At 52.9% G+C, this 21581-nt stretch overlaps 1 protein-coding gene across 6 annotated transcripts in view; it reads right to left on the minus strand.

The window, feature by feature from the left end:
- Window positions 1-21581, minus strand: part of KDM4B (lysine demethylase 4B) — a 187374-nt gene that overhangs the window by 136284 nt on the left and 29509 nt on the right. For all 6 annotated transcript variants that reach the window (XM_032178568.2, XM_032178567.2, XM_032178569.2 and 3 more), the window contains exon 2: window positions 2899-2981. The gene's annotated coding sequence lies outside the window, so the exon portion shown is untranslated. The remainder of the gene's footprint in view (window positions 1-2898; window positions 2982-21581) is intronic.

Genomic DNA, 21581 nt, shown 5'->3' on the forward strand with positions numbered 1-21581 from the left:
GCACACCAACGTCCACACCAATACCTGCACACCAACACCCACACCAATACCTGCACACCAACACCCACAGCAGCACCTGCACACCAACGTCCACAGCAGCACCTGCACACCAACACCTGCACACCAACACCCACAGCACCTGCACACCAACACCTGCACACCAACACCCACAGCACCTGCACACCAACACCTGCACACCAACATCCACAGCAGCACCTGCACACCAACACCCGCACACCAACATCCACAGCAGCACCTGCACACCAACGTCCACAGCAGCACGACTCCCAACAGCCAGAGAGGAGGCCACACGAATGCCCATCGGCAGGCGCCACACAGAGCAGAACGCGACTCAGCCATGAAATGGAGCGAGGCTGAGACGCAGGCCACAGAGTGGATGAACTCTGAGGATGTGGCACTCAGTGAGAGACTGCAGGCACAAAAGGCCACACAGTGCATGATCCCATTTCTATGAGATGTCCAGGACAGGCCCGTCCACAGAGGCAGGAAGGGGATGCCTGGTTTCGGGGTGTGGGGGCAGGATGGGGAGCGACTGCTGAGGGGGACAGAGCTTCCTCTGGGACAATGAGATACACCGGAATTGGTGATGCTGCCCAGCCCTGCGAGCGCACCAACGACCTCCAAACTGTATCCTTTAAAGAGTGAATATGATGTATGTGAATTTCATCTCAGTAAAAGTTAACTTTTACAAAGTGAAGGCAGCCTATCTGGGGACCTGCCAAACCACAGCAAGCCCACATGGTTTGCCCTGAGCTCCTCCTCTCCTTCAGCTCCAGGCCTTCGGAAGCAGGAGCCTCGCTCCCTTACTCCTGTCTCGTGTGCTCTCCCCGAGGACTTTCTAGCACCTCCTGGTTGCTGCACTCAGCACCTTCAGACATAATGTGGGTTTATCAAGGGCTATGTGGTGAACTACGGCAGGACGAGCTGACTCACACCTGTGACCCCAGCACACTGGGAGGCTGAGGTGGGAGGATCACTTGAGGCCAGGAATTTGAGACCAGCCTGGGCAACACAGTCTCTACAAAAAATAAAAAAATTAGCCAGGTAGTCCCGGCTATTCAGGAGGCTGAGGCGGGAGGATCCCTTGAGCCCAGGAGGTGGAGGCTGCAGTGAGCTATGATCACACCACTGCACTCCAGCCTGGGTGACAGAGCAAGACCCTGCCTCAAAAAAATAAAGCTAACTGGCCGGGCATGGTGGCTCACGCCTGTAATCCCAGCACTTTGGGAGGCCGAGGTGGGCGGATCACGAGTCAGGAGATGGAGACCATCCTGGTTAACACGGTGAAACCCCATCTCTACTGAAAATACAAAAAATTAGCTGGGTGTGGTGCTACTCGGGAGGCTGAGGCAAGAGAATGGCGTGAACCCAGGAGGTGGAGCTTGCAGTGAGCTGAGATCATGCCACTGCACTCCAGCCTGGGTGACAGAGCGAGACTCTGTCTCAAAAAATAAATAAATAAATAAATAAATAATAAAGCTAACTGATAGAGCAAGTTGCTTACTTGGTTTGTGCTGTGTTAATTTTGGTACAAAGAAAACAGCTGAGTCTTAGAAAATTGACCGTCTTGTAACGAAGCACAAACTTGAAGGGTAAAAGCAAGATTTCAGGAGGCACAGACAGACCTGCCAATTTCCAAACCAAGTCACCAAGAGACTCGTCCATCCAGCCCCGGCCAGTAGTAAGTTAACCTGGACAAGAGGGGGCGCATGGTTTTCTGCACAGGCCCAGACAGGAAACATCTCCAGGTGCGCAGGCCACGCCCTCGGTTCCAGTTATTCACTTCTCCCACTGTGCGGAGAAGGCAACCAGGGACAATGCACAGGCAAATGGACACAGCCACATGCCAATAAAACTTTATTTACAAAAACAGGGGGCCAGATTGGGTCCAGGGGCCATAGTTTGCCAACCACGTGCCCAGAGCCTCTTCTCTTACACTTTATGCCTTTCCAAGGGAGGCTGGGCTCTACCACCCTCCTCAAGGTCCTAATCGTGGCAGAACAGAAAAGGCACCCACAAATGACTCAAGGGCCCCAGCTCAAGTCCACACTTGCCCTCGTTAGCTACAAGGGGCCCTGGATGGGCGCCTTCCTCCCTCTGCACAGGGAAGCAGCACAGAATCCAAGGGCGACGCCGCACGAGGCAGCCTTTCCCCGGTGCTCTGCCGGCCACCGCTGCCACTGCCACTGCCACCTCCGCCTTGACGGGAGGACACTGCGCTGCTCATCCCACACTTGACACCCTCTGCTGGGACACCCGGGCCCTGTGGGTGTGGCCAGAAGGGATGAGGTCATTCTCTCTCTTCTCCTGAGTGGTCCCCCTGGGCTGCCACCAGAGGCACCTCTTTAAGCCCGCCGTCCTTGGCTTATAAGAAAGGCACAAGAAAAGGAACTAAACCTGGGGCGGCCGGGCGGTGGAACTATCTCAAAGGCATTTAAAAAGGAGTCTCCCACTTTTAGAGACCCCTGCTCTAACTGCCCCCCACTTCTGATAGTGCGTGGGGGAACGCCCCATGAGCTCAGGTGTCCCCAGGGCCGATGCAGACAGGGTAGTGGGTCCTGGGAAACCCCAGTGTCACCCGAAATGCAGGAGGAGCCGCAGCTTTTGCGGTTTCTAGAAGTGAGGGTCGGGAGGTTCGATGCCTAAGGGCGAGATGCAAGCCCAAAGCAGACAGGCTTCATGAAGAAACTTGCAGAAGAACCTCCCTACCACGGCCCGCAGGCTCCTGTCTAAGCACAGCTCGCGCCTGGACGTCCCGGGAATTCAGAGCTGGGCAGGCCACCACCTTCTCCCTGGCGGGCCACCCAGGGAAGAGGCCACAGCCTTCCGGTCCCTGGTCCTGTGGGGCCACCTGGGGGCCGGGCCTGTGTTACTTACTTCCGGATGGCGAGGTTCCTGGGCGGAGATGCTCCAAAAATTCGCTAGGATTTGTCAGGTGCCTCCAGCAACGGTGATGCTTCCTAAAACATGCAAATAAAAGCATGATTAACTAAATTGATTGCACGCTCAAGTTTTAATTCTAAATTCGACTCCCACCAGCTGCACCCAGCCCGAGGACGCTTGCCTTTATTCAGATTTTCCACATTCTTGTCAATTTTTAACAACACAAAAATTCATAACTATAAGCACTTTACCCAGTCAAGTTTTCCAATGAGGGCCCATTTTAAGCTTAGCTCCTAAAAACCAGGGGCCAAGGCAGCGAGAGTACCCGTGAACAGTCAAATGAAACCAAAGAAGCTTCTGGAGGCCTTAAGACGCAGACAGCTACTGAGAGATTTTCAAGAAGTTTTGCTTCCTCCAAGGGGAAAAGTGCAGAAAATGCACCCAGGTTTTCCCCCACCCCCCAACACCGAGAGACAGAGCACAGGGAGAGAGGGAGGCAGGGGCTGTGACAGCACAGGGGCCAAGGCACAGCCCAGGCGTTGAACTTAGTTCTGGACACAGAGACAGTCAGACACTTGTAGGATGGATGCGGAACGGAACTCCAAACTTTGGATGTGACACCAAGACTTTTTTTTTTTTTAAGAGACAAGGTCTCACTATAGTGTCCAGGCTGGTCTCAAGCTCCTGGCCTCAAGTGATCCTCCTGCCTTGGGTTCCCAAAGTACTGGGATTACAGGCATAAGCCACCACCCCGGCCAATATCAAGACTTTCATGGCGGAGTGCGGTGGCTGACATCTGGAATCCCAGCACTTTGGGAGGCCAAGGCAGGCAGATCAGCTGAGGTCAGGGGTTCCAGACCAGCCTGGTCAACATGGTGAAACATGGTGAAACCCTGTCTCTACTACAAATACAAAAATTAGCCGGGCGTGGTGATGTGCACCTGTAATCCCAGCTACTCAGGAGGCTGAGGCTTGAGAATCGCTTGAACCTGGGAGGTAGAGGTGCAGTGAGCTGAGATCACGCCATTGCGCTCCAACCTCGGTGACAGAGCAAGACTACGTCTAAGGAAAAAAAAAAAGGACTTTCACAACCTGACCTGCAGCTCCCACTGGACTTGGCACCCCACCCACCTGGGGCTCGGTGGGTGCCCAGGCCTGCGAGCCTTGTCTCAGAGCTCCACTGGTGCTGGCTCTCAGCTCAGGCTGCCCTCTGCTTCCTTCTGCTCAGCTAATGCCAACTCTCACTTCAGAAGCAACTCTAAGGTCCCCTCGGTGGGCCCAACCTCCAGGGCAGAGAAGCTCGCCCCCTGTGGCCCTGGTTTTGTTGTACTTTTATTTTTTGAGATGGAGTCTTGCTCTGTCACCCAGGCTGGAGTGCAGTGGCGCGATCTCGGCTCAGTGCAACCTCCGCCTGCTGGGTTCAAGCAATTCTCCTGCCTCAGCCTCCCGAGTAGCTGGGACTACAGGTGTGTGCCACCATGCCCGGCTAATTTTTTGTATTTTTAGTAGAGACGGGGTTTCACCATGATGGCCAGGCTGGTCTCGAACTCCTAACCTTGTGATCCACCCACCTCGGCCTCCCAAAGTTGTACATTTTTTACAATTCACTAGGACTTTTAAATAACACCAAGTGGTACGGTGGCTCACACCTGTAATGCCAGCACTTTGGGAGGACGATGAGGAAGGATCACTTGAGGCCAGGAGTCTCAACAGCCTGGCCAACATAGTGAGACTGTCTCTACAAAAAATTTAAAACTTAGGCCGGGCGCAGTGGCTTACGCCTGTAATCCCAATACTTTGGGAGGCCGAGGTGGGCGAATCATGAGGTCAGGAGATCAGACCATCCTGGCTAACACGGTGAAACCCCGTCTCTACTAAAAATACAAAAAATTAGCCAGGCGTGGTGGCGGGCACCTGTAGTCCCAGCTACTCGGGAGGCTGAGGTAGGAGAATGGCATGAACACAGGAGGTGGAGCTTGCAGTGAGCCGAGATCGTGCCACTGCACTCCAGCCTGGGCAACAGAGCCAGACTCCGTCTCAAAAACAAAACAACACAACACTTCGCAGGTGTGGTAGCACGTGCCTGTGGTCCCAGCTCCTCAGGAGGATCGCTTGAGCCCAGGAGTTCAAGGCTGCAGCCTGGGCGACAGAGCGAGACCCTGTCTCAAAAAAATAAATAATGCAAGTTTCACAAATGCCCTGGAGCACGCAGTGAGCTCTGACATTTTCTATGTTATTTTAGTGTGCTTTTTAAAATCACTGGGCACGGCTCATTCACCCGACTTCCGTATCTTCCCACAGGCCCCGCCCCAGGTAGGAAGGGAACAGCAGGTCCCAGAGTGCCGGGCCGCAGGCTGTGCCTCTTCCCCTGCGCCAGATGAGCGGCCAAGTGCCCTGCTTCACGACCTCTCCCGCCTGCCCAGGCCTACACCTGACACTGTCACCAGCTGAACCCGAGGACCAGAATCCCTCCATGCAGCTGTGGGCAGCAGAACAATGGTTCCCAAAGATGCCCCCGTCCTAACCCCCAGACCCTGGGACTATTTCACCATCCATGGCAGAAGGGGCTTTGCGGATGGGACTGAATTCGGCATCTTGAGATAGGGGATGATCCGGAAGGCCGAATGTCCCCACAGCCTCCTCGCGGGAGGAGGCCAGAGGATAAGGGTCAAGGCCTGGAAAAGGCTGCGCTGTGGCTGTGAAGGCAGAGGAAGGGCCCCAAGCCGAGGGATGCGGACACCTCTAGACGCTGGGAAAGGAAAGGAATGGACTGTCTCCGGGAGCCTCCAGAAGGAACAGCCCTGCCCACACCATGATTTTAGCCCAGGGAGGCCCATGTCAGACTCCTCTCCTCCAGGCATGGGAGAGAATGAACGGGTGCTGTTTTCAGCCACTGTGTCTGCGGCCATTTGTCACAGCAGTAAAGGGCACCTCCCTGACTTCAGCAGAGGCAAGCACCTGTCCACTCCCAGGGGCCACCCAGGCCTCTCCCCTGTGACCTGCTGCTCCTGGCTGCCACCAGGTCCCCACGGGATCCTGGGTCTCCCCTGCCACAAGTAACTGTCTCTTTGTACAGCTCTCTCCCCAGCTGCACGACGGGCCACCCCCACTCTCAGCACTTGGTCAAGAAGGCACAGAAGCCACCAGACCCTGAGGCTCTCAGGTGGACAGACCTCAGCCCGGTGCTACCAAGACCACGGGTCCTTCTGCCCTCCCTCTCTGGGGCCCCAAAAGCGCCCACTCCAAGCTGGGAGGCTGGAGGCTCTGGGGTTGAGGCCAGGCCCCAGTTCTCAAGGCACAGCCTGAGCCTAGGCCTCTGTCCACCCTGGCCCCCATCCGCAACGGATGAGAGGCCGGGCTAGCCTCCCTCCACTGCCCCTCCAGGAGGGAAGACGAGGGGTTGGGGCCCAGGCAGCTCCCCATTCCTTATGCATGGGCTATGCGGTGACTTCCTTCCATCAGTGCACAAATGGAAAGTCGGGGGACAGCGTCCCGGGGAGAGGATGATGAATCCCTGCAGCTAGGCCGTCAGGGCAGCAGCAACAGCCACACGGCTCCAACCCCATCCCAGCCACACAGCGTCCAACCCACGTCCTGACGCTTGCCGGGATGTGATGAGAAGAGCCCTTACCTCTGAAGTCCTCCCAACAGCCTCCACCCCGTGTTATCCTGAGCAAAATGCCAGACATACCCCAATCGAGGGGCGCCCTACCATCTGCCTAGCCAGCCCCCTCAACACTGTCCAGGCACAAAACACAGGGAACATGTGGGGAGTGGTTCCAGCCCAGAAGAGCCTGAGGAGACGGCCACAGGCCACGAGGGATCCCGGGACGGCCACAGGCCACGAGGGATCCCGGGACCGCCACGGGCCACAAGGGATCCCGGGACGGCCACGGGCCACGAGGGATCCCAGGACGGCTACAGGCCACGAGGAATCCCGGTGTGGGGGGCCCTGGGACAGAAAAAATTCCATTAGGGAAAAGCAGAGGCAATCCGAATGAAGTGTGAAGTGTCATTAACAACGTGTTAATCAAGAGACAAATGCGCCACAATAGGCAGGATGTTCCCACGAGGAAAACGGGTGGGGGGTGGCAGGGAGAGATGGGAACTCTCACTACCACTTGCCCAAATTCTCCGTAAATCTAAAACTGCTCCAAAAAATAAGTTCTATTAACTGCCAGGAGGGGAAGACCCAGGTGGTTTAGGTTTGATTGCGTCCTGCCATGGGCCCAGCCTGTCGACCCTGCTGCGACTTCTGGGCACTAGGAACAGAACTGGCAAGGGGAGCCCACCGCAGCATGACAGAAGCCTGCAGTGACAGCCCAAGGCATCGGACAACAACGCCCCCAAACAGCATGAGCTGCCGATTACATAACAGCCGCTGCCCCGCACGTGCTGACCCTGAGGGCAGCCTCAGATGCAGTGCCGGCTCTGCCAGCCCCTCCGCCAAGGCCCACAGGTGGGGCGGAAGAAAAGACCACCGGCGGGAATCAGGGAGGAGACAGCAGCACCACAGCACAGAGGCCTGCGGACCACAGAACTTGGCCCCCAAGAACCCACCAAAAGGAGGTGCTCTTGGCCATGGGGCTGCCAGTCACCGGAGCCCCCAGGACTGACCCTCGGGTGGGTTCAGAAAGTTGGGCCTGCACCAGACCACACTGCCCACCTCTTTCCTGGGGCTGGGCACAGGTCCAAAAACAGGAGTCTCTGAACCAGAAGGAAGGGATCCTCTCACCTGCACGCCTGGCGAGGTTACCTGACCTGGGATGGCCCAGTGCCCGGCCCTGCCTGCCTCTCCCACGGCCACAAGACCCAAGTGGCCTTCAAAAGGGACATGTCATTTCCTGCCTCCCACCCAAGTCTTCAGCCCCACAGGAAGGTCCTCCTTTTTCCAGGGGCTCTGTGTACCCCTTACAGGTTGGGGGTGGACACCCAAAGCCTCAGAAGGGCCCACGACATGAACACTCTAGCACCCTGAGTATGAACTCAGGAGCTTTGGAAAAGAGACAGTGAGATAGATACAGATGTGCATATACACATGGGTTAGCGTTCCTACTTCCAAGCCCTGTCAGCAGAGAAAACCTAGAAGCAATGATGCCCCAACAGCATCGAGCAGGGCCAGCACCCAGGCCACGGTTTGTAAATCTCATTCTCTACTATGAGGAAACAGGGCGCCTTGCAGGACACGTGGTCAATTCCAGGGCTGGGGCAGAATATACAAGCTGAGCCCAGATCGCCCTGCAGGACCAGAGAGGAAGGGAAGGCTTGACAGGACAGGAGCGGGCAGAAAGGACACGTGAGGGACTCCCGATGGCCAAAACGAGGACCATCTACCCCAGCACCAGGATGAATGACAGCATCACGTTACAACCCACGGGATAAAACAAACACATGGCTTTCCTGAGAGAACATGTGAAATGCAATCGAGGGCCAGGCGCAGTGGCTCATGCCTGTAATCCCAGTACTTTGGGAGGCCGAGGCAGGTGGGTCACTTGCGGTCAGGAGTTCGAGACCAGCCTGTGCAACATGGTGAAACCTCGTCTCTACTAAAAATACAAAAATTAGCCAGGTGTGATGGTGGGCGCCTGTAATCCCAGCTACTCGGGAGGCTGAAGCAGAATTGCTTGAACCTGGGAGGCGGAGGTTGCAGTGAGCAAAGATCGCACCACTGCATTCTAGCCTGGGCAAAAGAGTGAGACTCTGTCTCAAAAATATATAAATATATAAATATATAAATAAATAATATAAATATATAAATAAATAAAATGCAACTGATAAACGGGGAAGAGGGACAGCTCTCCTCCACAGAAGAATTCTCCTTCGTAAGTGTCAAAGGAATAAGCATAACATAAAATCACCATTCCAACACCACAGGAATAATTCCTGCAGGAAAGAGCCACGCGGAGATGCAAAAATTGGTGGGCAAAAGTTGAAGGAACAGGACATGTTCACAGGCTCAAAGTCCCAAAGGGAAAAGGAGTAACTTGGCAGTGGAGAAACTTGGCCGACGCCTCAGCCAGGTGGCCATGGTCACCACCACCATGCTGAGCCGCATCAGCCACATCAGCCACACGCACCTCCTGATACGCTGCACAGGGAATGAGCAACATGAGCCCTACGGCATGCTTCTAAAAAGTTCCGAGCCCCAGGCTAACCATGAGAAAACGTCCGAAAGCCAAGGGAAGTTCCTTCTACAAAACATCTGCCTGGTGCTCTTTGGAAGTGCCAAGGTCATGAAAGTCAAGGCAAGATGGAGGCCTCGGCACACCTGGAGGAGCCTATGACACTAAATGGTGAGTAGGGTCCTGGATGAGGTCCTAGACCAGGAAAGGGACGTTGGTGGGACAACTAGTGAGGTTCTAATAGAATCTATAGTTGAGGCCAGGTGCAGTGGCTCACACCTGTAATCCCAGCACTTTGGGAGGCCAAGGCAGGCAGAGCACCTGAGGTCAGGACTCTGAGACCAGCCTGGCCAACATGGTGAAACCCTGTGTCTACTAAAAATACAAAAGTTACCCGGGCGTGGTGGAGGGCACCTGTAATCCCAGCTACTCAGGAGGCTGAGGCAGGAGAATCACTTGAACCTGGGAGGCAGTGGCTGCAGTGAGCCAAGATGGCACCACTGCACTCTAGCCTGGGTGACACAGCAAGGCTCTGACTGAAAAAAAAAGAATCTATAGTTGAGTAAATTGCATGGTAGTATGGAATTGGCTAATTTCTGAGCATTCTGTGGTTACATAAGATGCTCACATTAGGGGCTGAGTGAAAGGTACACAGGAACGCTCTGTGCTATCTTTGCAACAGTTCAGTGAGTCTAAAATTATTTCAAAATAAAAAGTTAAAAAGACCAAACCAAACAACCACCTGTACCTCTGTCCTCTGAAGCTCAGGGCATACCAGGTTTTCACTGGAAGAGGAGAGTCAGGCCGTAAAAAGCCAAGGTGATCAGAAAACCAAGTGGGCACCACCACATCCCATCCACTTTCAGGCCCACTGAAGACCAAACCTGCAGAATTCAAGTTGCAGATCCTTCTTGAGTGAAAGAATTGAAAAGCTGACATTTGTTACCAACCTCTGCATCCTAGGGAAATAGCCTCTTATTTAGAAATATGTCACCAAAACCTTCATATCCTTACTGATACCAAAATCCAACTGAGGAAGGTGGCATGGCTCAATAAAGGAAGCAGGGAATAGGCCGGGAGCGTTGGCTCACACCTGGAATCCCAGCACATTGGGAGGCCAAGGTGAGCAGATCATTCGAGGTCAGGAGTTTGAGACCAGCCTCGCCAACATGGCGAAACCCCATCTCTACTAAAATACAAAAATTAGCTGAGCATGGTGGCATCCACCTGTAGTCCCAGCTACTCAGGAAGCTGAGGCAGGAGAATTGCTTGAACCTGGGAGGCAGAGGCTGCAGTGAGCCAAGATCATGCCACTGCACTCCAGCCTGGGCAACACAGCGAAACTCTGTCTTTGTGGAAAAAAAAAAAAAAAAAAAAAAAGGAAGCAGGGACCAGGCGCGGTGGCTCACGCCTGTAATCCTAGCACTTTGGGAGGCCAAGGTGGGCAGATCACGAGGTCAGGAGTTCAATACCAGCCTGGCCAATATGGTGAAAACCCGTCACTACTAAAAATATTAAAAAAAAAAAAAATTAGCCAGGTGTGGTGGTACAGGCCTGTAGTACCAGCTACTCAGGGGGCTGAAGCAGGAGAATGGCTTGAACCCAGAAGGCAGAGGTTACAGTGAGTTGAGACTGTGCCACTGCACTCCAGTCTGGGTGACAGAGTGAGAGTCTGTCTCAAAAAAAAAAAAAAAAAAAGAAGAAGAAACAAGGAGGCAGGGAACAGCCAGGGTTTTCTGGATCCCAACTAAGAAGGCTGTAGTCTCATCAGCTAATCTGGGTCCCTATATGTTAATGTAAGAACCATATTATTTTTCCTTAACGTCTACACTCAAAACTAGACAAAAAATAAATTCACAGTGATGAACCTACAGTAATCAAGACAGCATGGTACTGGCATAAGTACAGACATTAGATAAATGGGAGAAAGCTGAGAGTCCAGAAATAAACCCACACACTAGAAGTCAGGTGATTTTCAACAACAGTGCTAAGACCACTCAATGCATAAAGAACAGTTTTTTCAAAAAATAGTGCTGGGACAGCTGGATATTCACACACAAAAAATGAAGGTGGACCCTTACCTCACACCATATATTTATACTAATTCCAAATAGCTCATAGATCTAAATGTAAGTGCCCAAACTACAAAACTCTTTTTAAAAACTTTTTGTACCAACAGTATCTTGCTATGTTGCCCACACTGGTCTCAAACTCCTGGCCTCAAACAATCCTCCCAATCCACCCTTCCAAAGCATTGGGCATATAGATGTGAGCTAGTATACCCAGCCCAGAGCTATCCAACTCTTAGGAAAACCATAGAATTAAACCTTCATGGCTTTGGATCAGGCAAGGTTTCTGGCTAAAACACCAAAAGTGGATGTGGAAAAAGAAAAATTGTTTGCAAAAGTCTCAAGAAAGTGAAGACTTGGCTGGTCATGGCAGCTCATGTCTATAATCCCAGCACTTTGGCAGGCCGAGGTGAGAGGATCACTTGAGCACAGGAGTTCAAGACCAGACTAGGCAACACAGCGAGATGCCATCTCTACAAAAAATAAAGAAGAAAAAAATTAACCAGGCATTGTTGTACACATGCGTAGTCCCAGCTACTCGGGAGGCTGAGGTGGGAGGATCGCTTAACCCTGGGACTTTGGAGGTTGCAGTGAGCTATGTTTGTGCCACTGTACTCCAGCCTAGGAGATGGAACAATGCTCTGTCTCAAAAAAAAAAAAAAAAAAAAAAAAAAAGAGAGAGAGAGAGAAAGTGAAAAGACAATGTACAAAACAGGAGAAAATATATTTGCAAAACATCATCTGATAAGGAACTTGCATCCAGAATATGTCAACAACTCTTGCAACTCAACAAAAGACAAACAACCTAACAGAAAACACGGGCAAAGGATGGAGCAGACATTTCTCCAAAGAAGATACAGAAAGAGTCAACAGTCACAGGAAGAGATGCTTGACATCACAGCAATGAAGCAAGGGAGAAGAGGAGAGGCCAAAACCATGCCGAAAATGACAGAGGAGCCAGTGGGCTTCCAGGACCTTCTAGCACTCTCTCCAATATGGCAGAGCCTGGCCAAGAGCTGCCATTCATATTCCAGTCCTGAGATAACTTTGCTACGTTTCCCAACTCTCAAATGGGAGATGGAGGTTGGCAGGGGGTGCTCACAAGGGGTGGTGGGGGCAGGGCCCTCCCCCAAGGCCCTTCTAGAAGATTCCACCTCCCCTGTTCCGCCCAGGTCCCTGCCCAGGTCTGCGCCTGGTCCCCGCCATCCCCACCCTGCCTTGTGAGCCCCATGCTTCTGCCAGGAGGTGGCTGGGGCCCGCTCTGGTGTCCCCTTGCTGGTGCTCCTCGTTGAGTCACTTCCCAGCAGCCCCATGAGAAAGGCACTGCTGTCACTCCCACTTCACAGAGTGGAACATGGAGGCCGTCCCAAGTCCCAGAGGTGCTAACCCAGGCTGTCAGCTCCAGGGCTGGTTACCCTCTTAACTCACCATATCTTTTTTTTTTTTTGAGATAGAGTTTCATTCTGTTGCCTAGGCTGGAGTGCAACGGCATGATCTCAGGTCACTGCAGCCTCCGCTTCCCAGGTTCAAGCAATTCTCCTGCCTCAGCCTCCAAAGTAGCTGGGATGACTGGCGCGGGCTAATTTTTGTAATTTCAGTAGAAACGGGGTTTCACCATGTTTGCCAGGCTGGTCTCGAACTCCTGACCTCAGGTGATCCACCTGCCTCGGCCTCCCAGAGTGCAGGGATTACAGCCATGAGCCATTGCACCCGGCCTAACTCTACAGGCCCCCCACCCCCCGGCTAATTTTTTTGTTTTTTATAGAGACGGGGTTTCACTGGTCTCGACTCTGCCCTCATGATCCCCTGGGATTACAAGCGTGAGCCACCGCGCCTGGCCTGTATCTTAACCAACACATTTCCAGTTGCCAGGGAGCTAAAACCCCAGCCGGGGCACATGATGTGGCAACACAAGTCAGAAAGATGCAGTGGAGGGGCCTGGACTGCCAGGCAGCACAGCGAGGAGGGGTGGGAGGAGCAGAACGGCCATGGGCTGCGGGGAGACAGCAGGAAGTGAAGCCCCCACAAGCCCAGGGGATGGGGTTCTGCTCTGAGGATGGGGTGCACACTACCCAGAGGCAGGGTGGGGTTCCAGTAGTGGTGGGACAGACGGGGACAGGGAGAGGCTGCAGGTAGTCAGACATGAAGAGGGCAGGCCTGCAGCAGGGACGGAAGGAAGGGAGGCAGGACCAGCACCATCCAGGTTCCCTGCCCCCACCACCAGCCCCCATCCTTCTTCTCTGTCCTTCACTAAGAGAACATCAAAAATTGTCCCCTACCCATGAGCCCTCTCCCAGGACCCCCACAGCCCCCAGATCAGGTGATGGAGGCCCTGGAGTGCAGTGCGAGACCACTGGGATGAGAAGCCACCTCTTGTGACCCGGCATCACCACTCACCTCCGCCAGAGGAGGACGTGGTGACTGCAGGGGCAACGCCTGCTCCCCATACCACTTAGACCCCCAGGGCCAGTGCCAAGCAGGGGGCTCTCTACCCCACATCCCTCCTAGCTGTGTGGGGAGGGGGCCGCTGGAGAATGGTGGGGACCTTCTCCCCCGTGGCCCTGTAGCCTCTAAGATCGCTCTTAGAGGGAGGTCCTGGGTGGGGACATGGTACACAGCACAGTCCCCCAAGGCCTGGTGCCAAGACCACTGAATGCAGAAAGAAAAGGTGTTTCAACAAACAGTGCTGGGACAACTGCATATCCACATGCAAATAAAGGAAGGTGGACCCCCCACCACCCACCATGAGGCCCGGACGAGGGTGAGGCCCCCACCTCTGGGCCTCAGTTTCCTCATCTGTAAAGGGGGCTCCCCATGTTAACACCCTCCTCGTGGGGTCTTCAGGAAGCTCAATGAGGTCCCCTAAGTGGCAGCTGTCACCATCCTGTCACTCAGGAGGCTCACTCAGCCACAGACCAGCAAGTCCAATGACCCGGCAGGTCACAGAGGCCATGGAGGAACAGGTGCCCACACTGATCTATGCCCCAGTGGCCTGGCAGCACCGCTGGGAAGGACGGTTTGGTAACATCTCTTCTTTCAAAAGCACCTGCCCCTTCTTGCCAGCTGCCCCAGGCATCTGTGTTCTCCATGCTTGTCCCACCTGGCCACCAACACCTCTACAGGCCACTCCTGTAGCCTCAGATGTCATGGGGCGACAGAAGTCCACCATCAACTCCACACACTACCACGGAGTGGGCTGCACAGACACATCTCCAAGCTTTGTGCTGGATCCCTGGGACAGCAGCTATCTGCCAGGTGACGGCCGCAGGACAGGCCAGCACACACAGAGCACGCAGAAAAGGAAGACGCTACACGGCTACCTCTAGAAGGGTTACCAGTTCCAGGGGATGGGAGACTAAAGCCTGGGGAAGTGGGAGACTGTGCAGGAGGTGACCAGCTCGTCTCACTTTGCCCGGGATGCTCCTGGTTCCGGCACCAAAGCCTTGCGTCTGTCCCACATTTGCATGTCTCTGGGGTCAGGCTGGGGGCTGTAATCTGAGGGCTGCCTGGACAGAAGGGAGTGTATTCCAGAGGGGACCAGGGGTGGCCTCTGCCCAACACCCAGGGGTACTGCCCACCTGTGACCACTAAAATATACTGCCTTCCTGCCCCTCTGTGGGTGACTTCTCACGTTCACTGCACAGGGGTATGGGGACTCCCAGGGAGCACAGAGCCGTGATGCATCTCACAGCCAAGCGTTCTCAACTACATGAAACTGGGGAGCTGAAATGTGCACGGCAGCACATGTGCACACCGGGTCACAGGGACTGGCTGTCTCTAGACACTGCCGAGCGTCCCCAGACAACATGCCTGGCTGAGGGCATTGCTCTAGGAAGCTGCGGGCTGGGGTGGGCCTGGACCCCTGGGCCTGACAATCCATCTTCGGATCGTGGGTAGAGGTGCATGAGCCCAGGGGGCAGCAAGGGCTGAGAGGGGCCAAGGAGCTGGCGGGATGCACGGTGAGAACAGGCCCACTGTGGGCCATGCACTCCAGGCCAGATGAGGAGGGAGCGAGGGCCTGTGGCAGGGCAAGGGATGGGCGCCGGGCATGCGAATGGTGGAAAGTGCCAGGGGCCGGCGTGTGGAAACGGCAAGGCCGCTGCACTGGAGGGGTTCCCACGAGTCTCTTTCCCCCAGAAGAATCCTTAACCTCATCCCCAAGTCTCTGCCAGCACACCCGCCCTCCAGGACACAGGCCATCCACCGCCCTAGCCGTCCCCAGTGCCAGCATTACTGCCACGTATTAACTTCAAAGAAGCATTTGTGTACCAAAGTACACAGAGAAATGCACAAACCCTAAAAAATCATACCAAACAGGACGCAGAGGGGAGCCAAACGTGCCCAGGCAGGAGACAGTATTCTCCAGCGGCTCAGCATCTGACCGTGGCCAACAACCCAGGGGGCAGACCTGCTGTGGAGAGGTGAGGAAGACCAAACACAGACTCAGGCATATACGGAGCCTGTGTGGGGAACAGAGGGGGTTTCCCAAGGCAGTGGGGTAAGCAGGGACCTTTTTTTTAGACGGAGTCTCGCTCTTGTCACCCAGGCTGGAGGGCAGTGGCACAATCTCAGCTCACTGCAACCTCCACCTCCCGGCTTCAAGCAATTCTCCTAACTCAGCCTCCCGAGTAGCTGGGATTACAGGCGCCCACCACCACACCCAGCTAATTTTTGTATTTTTAGTAGAGACGGGGTTTCACCATATTGGCCAGGCTGGTCTCAAACTCCTGACCTCTAGGGATCCACCCACCTCAGCCTCCCAAAGTGCTGGGATTACGGGTGTGAGCCACTGCACCTGGCCAAGCAGGGATTGATTGATTGATTGATTGATTGATTGATTGATTTATTCATTTATTTATTCATTTATTTAGAGACAGAGTCTTGCTCTTGTTGCCCAGGCTGGAGTGCAATGGCACGATCTTGGCTCACCACAACCTCCGCCTCCCGGGTTCAAGCAATCCTCCTTCCTCCGCCTCCCGAGAAGCTGGGATTACAGGCATGCGCCACCACACCCAGCTAATTTTTAGTAGAGATGGGGTTTCTCCATGTTGGTCAGGCTGGTCTCGAGCTCCCGACCTCAGGTGATCCGCCCGTCTGGGCCCAAAGTGCTAGGATCACAGGCGTGAGCCACCACGCCCGGCCCAAGCAGGGATTTTTTAAATCAATGGAGCTGGGACAACAGGGTAGCCATTTAGAAAACAATAAAGCGAGGTCCCCACCTCGCACCATCTGCGAGAATGAACGGCGGTGGAATCGGAATGTGAGTATAAAGGAGGAATCATACGAGAGCCAGAAAAAAACGAGGTGAACTCCTCTCCAGCCCCAGAGACGGAAAGGGCTTTCCAACCACAGCTCTAATCGAGAGGCAAAGAAAGTAAAGACTCAGAAATGTGACTTTTGTTGAGACAGGGTCTCGCTCTGTCACTCAGGCTGGAGTACAATGGTGTGATCGTAGCTCACGGCAGCCCTGAACTCCTGGGCTCAAGCAATCCTCCCATAGGTGGGACCACAGGCATACACCACTATGCCTGGCTAACTTTTTTTCTTTTTTGTAGAGATGGGGGTCTCACCATGTTGCCCAGGCTGGTCTCAAACTCCTGGGCTCAAGTGATCCTCCCACAGTCCTAGGACTACAGGTGTGAGCCACCATGCCCAGCTAACTTTTTTTTAATTAGCCAGGTGTGGCTAATTAATTACAGGCTCACACCTGTAATTTCAGCTGCTTGGGAGGCCAAGGCAGGAAGACTGCTTGAGCCCAGGAGTTTGAGACCAGCGTGGGCAACATAGTAAGACCTCATCTCGAAAGAAAGAGAATAAAGAAAAAGAAAGAAAGAAGAAAGGAAAGAAAGGAAAGGAAAGGAAAGGGAGAGAGAAAGGAGAAAGGAAAGGACAGAGAAAGGAGAGAGAAAGGAAAGTAAAGGAGAAAGTAAAAAAACATTCTGCAGAGCAAAAGAAAACCAAACACCAATAACAAACTCAAAAGGCAATCCAGAGACTGAGAGAAAATATTTACACTGGGCACGGTGACTCACGCCTATAATCCCAGCATTTTGGGAGGCCAAGGCTGGTGAATCACCTGAGGTCAGGATTTCAAGACCAGCCTGACCAACATGGTGAAACCCTATCTCTACTAAAAATATAAAAATTAGCTGGACATGGTGGCACACGCATGTAGTCCCAGCTACTCAGGAGGCTGAGGCAGGAGAATTGCTTGAACCTGGGAGGCAGAGGTTGCAATGAGCTGAGATTGTGCCATTGCACTCCAGCCTGGGCAACAGAGCAAGACTCAGTCTCAAAAAAAAAAAAAAAAAAAAGAAACAAAGAAAATATTTGCAATACATACCACAAAGGTTCACATATTGGAATTTCAAGTTAGGAGGAAAAGGTCAAATATCCAATAGAAAAAAGTAAGTGAAAAGCATGAAGATACAGTTCATAGAAAAGATACAAAAACAACTTTAATCACAACAAGATGTTCATCACCACTCATAACCATAGGAACAATCATCAAAACTCCACTGAGCTCCCATTTCTCAGCACTGGGATTGGCAAGTATTTAGACGTGGAACAGCACACCCTGCTGGCGAGGCAGGGGAACCAGGCCCTCCCAGACGCCACAGCCAGCGGAAAAGGACTTACATGGGTGTTTAGCATAAAAGCTAACGAAACATGTCTGCACTTCTGACCCAGCAAGCCCACTCGCAGAAATCTACCATGAAGATACCCTTCCACCAATGTGAAAATCCATATACACCAGGTTACTCACCGCAGCACAGTTTGCCACCCTAAGAGCCTGGAAACAAACTAAATGCCTGCATGCAGGAGATGACACTGGGTGGACTTCGCTGCGTCCCTGCAGGGAACACTATGCAGCTGTGCAGGGGAGCCGGGAAGAGCTCCCTGGCCAATGAAGTGGTTTCCAGGACACACAGCTAAGTGAACAGAGTACAGTGCCACTTTCACGTGGGAAAGAAAAGGTGAAAGACCAGGAGCGGTGGCTCACACCTGTAATCCCAGCACTTTGGGAGCCCACTTGAGCCTGGGAGTTTGAGACCAGCCTGGGCAACATAGCAAGACCCTGTATTTCTCTATAAAAGCAAAAAAATTAACTGGGCATGGTGGCACACATCTGTGGTCTCGGCTAACTCAGGAGGCCGAGGTGGGAGGATCACTTGAACCCAGGAGGTGAAGGCTGCAATGAGCTGTGATTACACCACTGCAGTCCAGCCTGAGCAACAGAGAAAGACTCTGTCTCAAAAAAAAAAGAAGGGACATTAAAAAAATACACATCTGCTTCTTTGAGCTGCCCTGAAAGGCTGAGCCAGAGACTAATGAGATTCCTTTCCTGCAGGGGGTGGGCAGGAATGGGGAGGAGGAAGGGGGTTGATGACACTTCTCTGCCCACGCCTTTTTGTGCAGTCCTGACTCTGGAACCATGCTAATGTTCTATACACTGCATCACGTATGTTGAATCAAGAAATCAATCAACAGGCAACTAAAATCAGCAAGAGTTGAGGAGGAAAATCCTTGTCCAAAACACAAACAAAAACAAGTAAACCAAACTTTATTTCAAGCAAACAATATAACCACAGTAAAGAAGGGGGAAAAAAATGGAAGAACTAATCCATATAAACTTTTAAATACAGTTTGGGACTGTACGTCTTTGAGATAAACATAAAAGAAATATTGGCTCCTACCCTGGAGATGCTTTTATGGTAGGCAGTGGGTGGATTCTCACTGTCAGCCAAGGGAGTTACAAATAACGATGGGGAAAGATGGCAAGGGACCCTGGGTGTGGGGCTGGAACTAGAGGTTTCAGTGTGAACTCATGGGCATTAACGGGCAGGGATGGATGGATGGATGGATGAATGGATGGATGGATGAATGGATGGATGGATGGATGGATGGATGGATGGATGGATGGATGGACAGATGGATAGATGGATGGATAGGTGAATGAATAGATGGACGGTTGGATGGATGTATAGGTGGATGGATGGATAGGTGAATGGCTGGGTGGGTAGGTGGATGGATGGATGGATGGACAGATGGACAGATGGATGGATAGGTGAATGAATAGATGGATGGATGGATAGGTGAATGGGTGGATGGATGGGTGGGTGGATGGATAGGTGGGTGGATGGGTGGGTGGGTGGATAGATGGATGGATAGGTGGGTGGGTGGATGGACAGGTGGATAGATGGATAGGTGAGTAAATGGGTGGATGGATGGATGGATAGGTTGGTGGGTGGGTGGTGGGTGGACAGGTGGATAGATGGATCGGTGAGTAAATGGGTGGATGGGTGGGTGGATGGGTGGGTGGATGGATAGGTGGGTGGGTGGACAGGTGGATAGATGGATAGGTGAGTAAATGGGTGGATGGGTGGGTGGATGGGTGGGTGGGTGGATAGGTGGGTGGGTGGACAGGTGGGTGGGTGGACAGGTGGATAGATAGGTGAGTAAATGGGTGGATGGGTGGGTGGATGGATGGATGCAGAGATGGATACAAATGTCAGGTGTCTGTATGTATATATGTGTATTCATATATACACACACAATGTACATGTGTGTAAGATGTGCACACATCTACTTCCCAGCTCTGTCTGATTAGAGGATCTAGAAGCAAAGACACCCCAGTAGCACTGAGCACACGGAGCACCTGGATCTTGGTTTCTAGGTGGCATTCTCCACAAACAGAACCAGGGCTCCTTGGAGATTGGTCAATCCCAGGGATCGACCACGAGGGAGACTACAGGATGAGCTGGGAGCATCCCAGTGCCAAAAAGTTGGGAAGTGCTCAGAGCAGGGTGGAGACATGTCAAATGGCCCAGGAGCCAGCTCGACCGGGCTCTTTCTGGAAAAATGTGGGGCCATCTGAGCAACCAGATCAATCGTGATGGCAGTGGATTATAACCCAGTGAACAAAGTAAGAATCCACAAGCCCACCCTGATAGAAATAAGAAAGGAACAAGGGACAGCTGTCCTGCATAGGAGACGTCAACTAATAAATGCAGAAGAAATGACAGGACTGGACAACCAGCATGTGGCAAGAATCAGTGTCTGCTGAAACACGCAGCGAATGTTTGGGGAGTAACGGCGTGTTTACACTAGCCTCCCCATGAGATGCAAACGGCACAATAGTAATGTTAGGGTGGGGAAACCTGGGGGACAACCCTAACCAAAGGATCAAGGTTAACATCACCAGAAATGGGACAAATTAGCATCATGGGCCTCCTGATAGGGCACACTAAGAAGTACCCAATGTCGGCTCTAGGGCTTTCCTGCCAAAAGTGTGTGGCCTGAATCTGGTCCTGAGGAACCATCAGACAAACCCACCTGGGGGACATTTAACAGAATGACGGCCTGTACGCCCCCAAAACATTAGAGTCAGAGAACCCAGAGACAGGCTCAGGAGCAGCCCCAGGTTAAAAGGAACCGACAGGCAAGACAAGTGAGTGCTGTGTTGATCCTGGATTCCCTTCTGATTCTTAAGGACATTACTGCAAAGTCAGAATAGGGTCTGTAGATCTGATTTTATCAGTGTGAATTTTTGATTTTGATAACTTGATACAAAAATTCCTCGTCTGGGGGAAATACACACTGAAGGCGAGGTAAAGGGATGTCACGTCTGCCACACACTGACAGTTCAGGAAGAACAGCAGGGAGAGCGAATGAGAGGAAAGGATTGAAGGCAAAGCAGTGAATGTCGCCACAGGGGGGTCCTGGGTGAAAGGTGTCTGGGAATTCTTCCTATTATTCTTGCAATTTTGGGGTCAGTCTGAAATTATGTCCAAAAAAATTTTATTAAAACAAAAAAAAAAAAAGGGAAGTGTTTGGGTGAAGAGCCAAGAAAACCCAGGACAGACACAGGCTTGGTCACCTGGCACTTCCTTCTGGAACCTTCCACAGAAAGGGAGATGCAGCCCACCTACATCTTTGCCAGGCACTCAACAGGGTCTGGGGAGCACCACGGGCAAAGGCCACCTGTCCGCCCACTGCCCCCAGGCGAGGGGATGGAGCCACACAGAGCGGGGATGCCAGCGGACTTGGGCCCCCGAGCAGGCTACCACCCAGTCAGGAGGCAACCCCTGGCAGACACACGAGGACCAGTCCATGTTTCACACTTATTTATAGGTATTTGACGTTCCATAATTAACCATTTAAAATCATAATCATTAACAAAATAATCTATGCATCTACAAATCTGCCTTGTAATTTCATGGTTGTCTGGGAGCCCCAAGGCCTGGGTGGAGAGGGACAGCAGTGCAGAGTGGCATGTCTGCCCCTCACTCCTGGCCCTGGGGCCCGCCAGGTCCAGCGACCTCCTGGAGCGTCACCATCTTTCTGGGGCGTGCGGCCTTTGGAACAGATCTGACAGTAAGGATGAAGAGGCTGATGATGAAGTCCTGGAGCCCCCACGCAGGCATGACTCTGAGTGCCTGGCATGGCTGACCAGCCCACCAATCCGAGGAGGCAGGCATGACTC

Source organism: Hylobates moloch, unplaced genomic scaffold, assembly GCF_009828535.3.
Source record: "Hylobates moloch isolate HMO894 unplaced genomic scaffold, HMol_V3 SCAFFOLD_15, whole genome shotgun sequence".
Lineage (NCBI taxonomy): Eukaryota > Metazoa > Chordata > Mammalia > Primates > Hylobatidae > Hylobates > Hylobates moloch.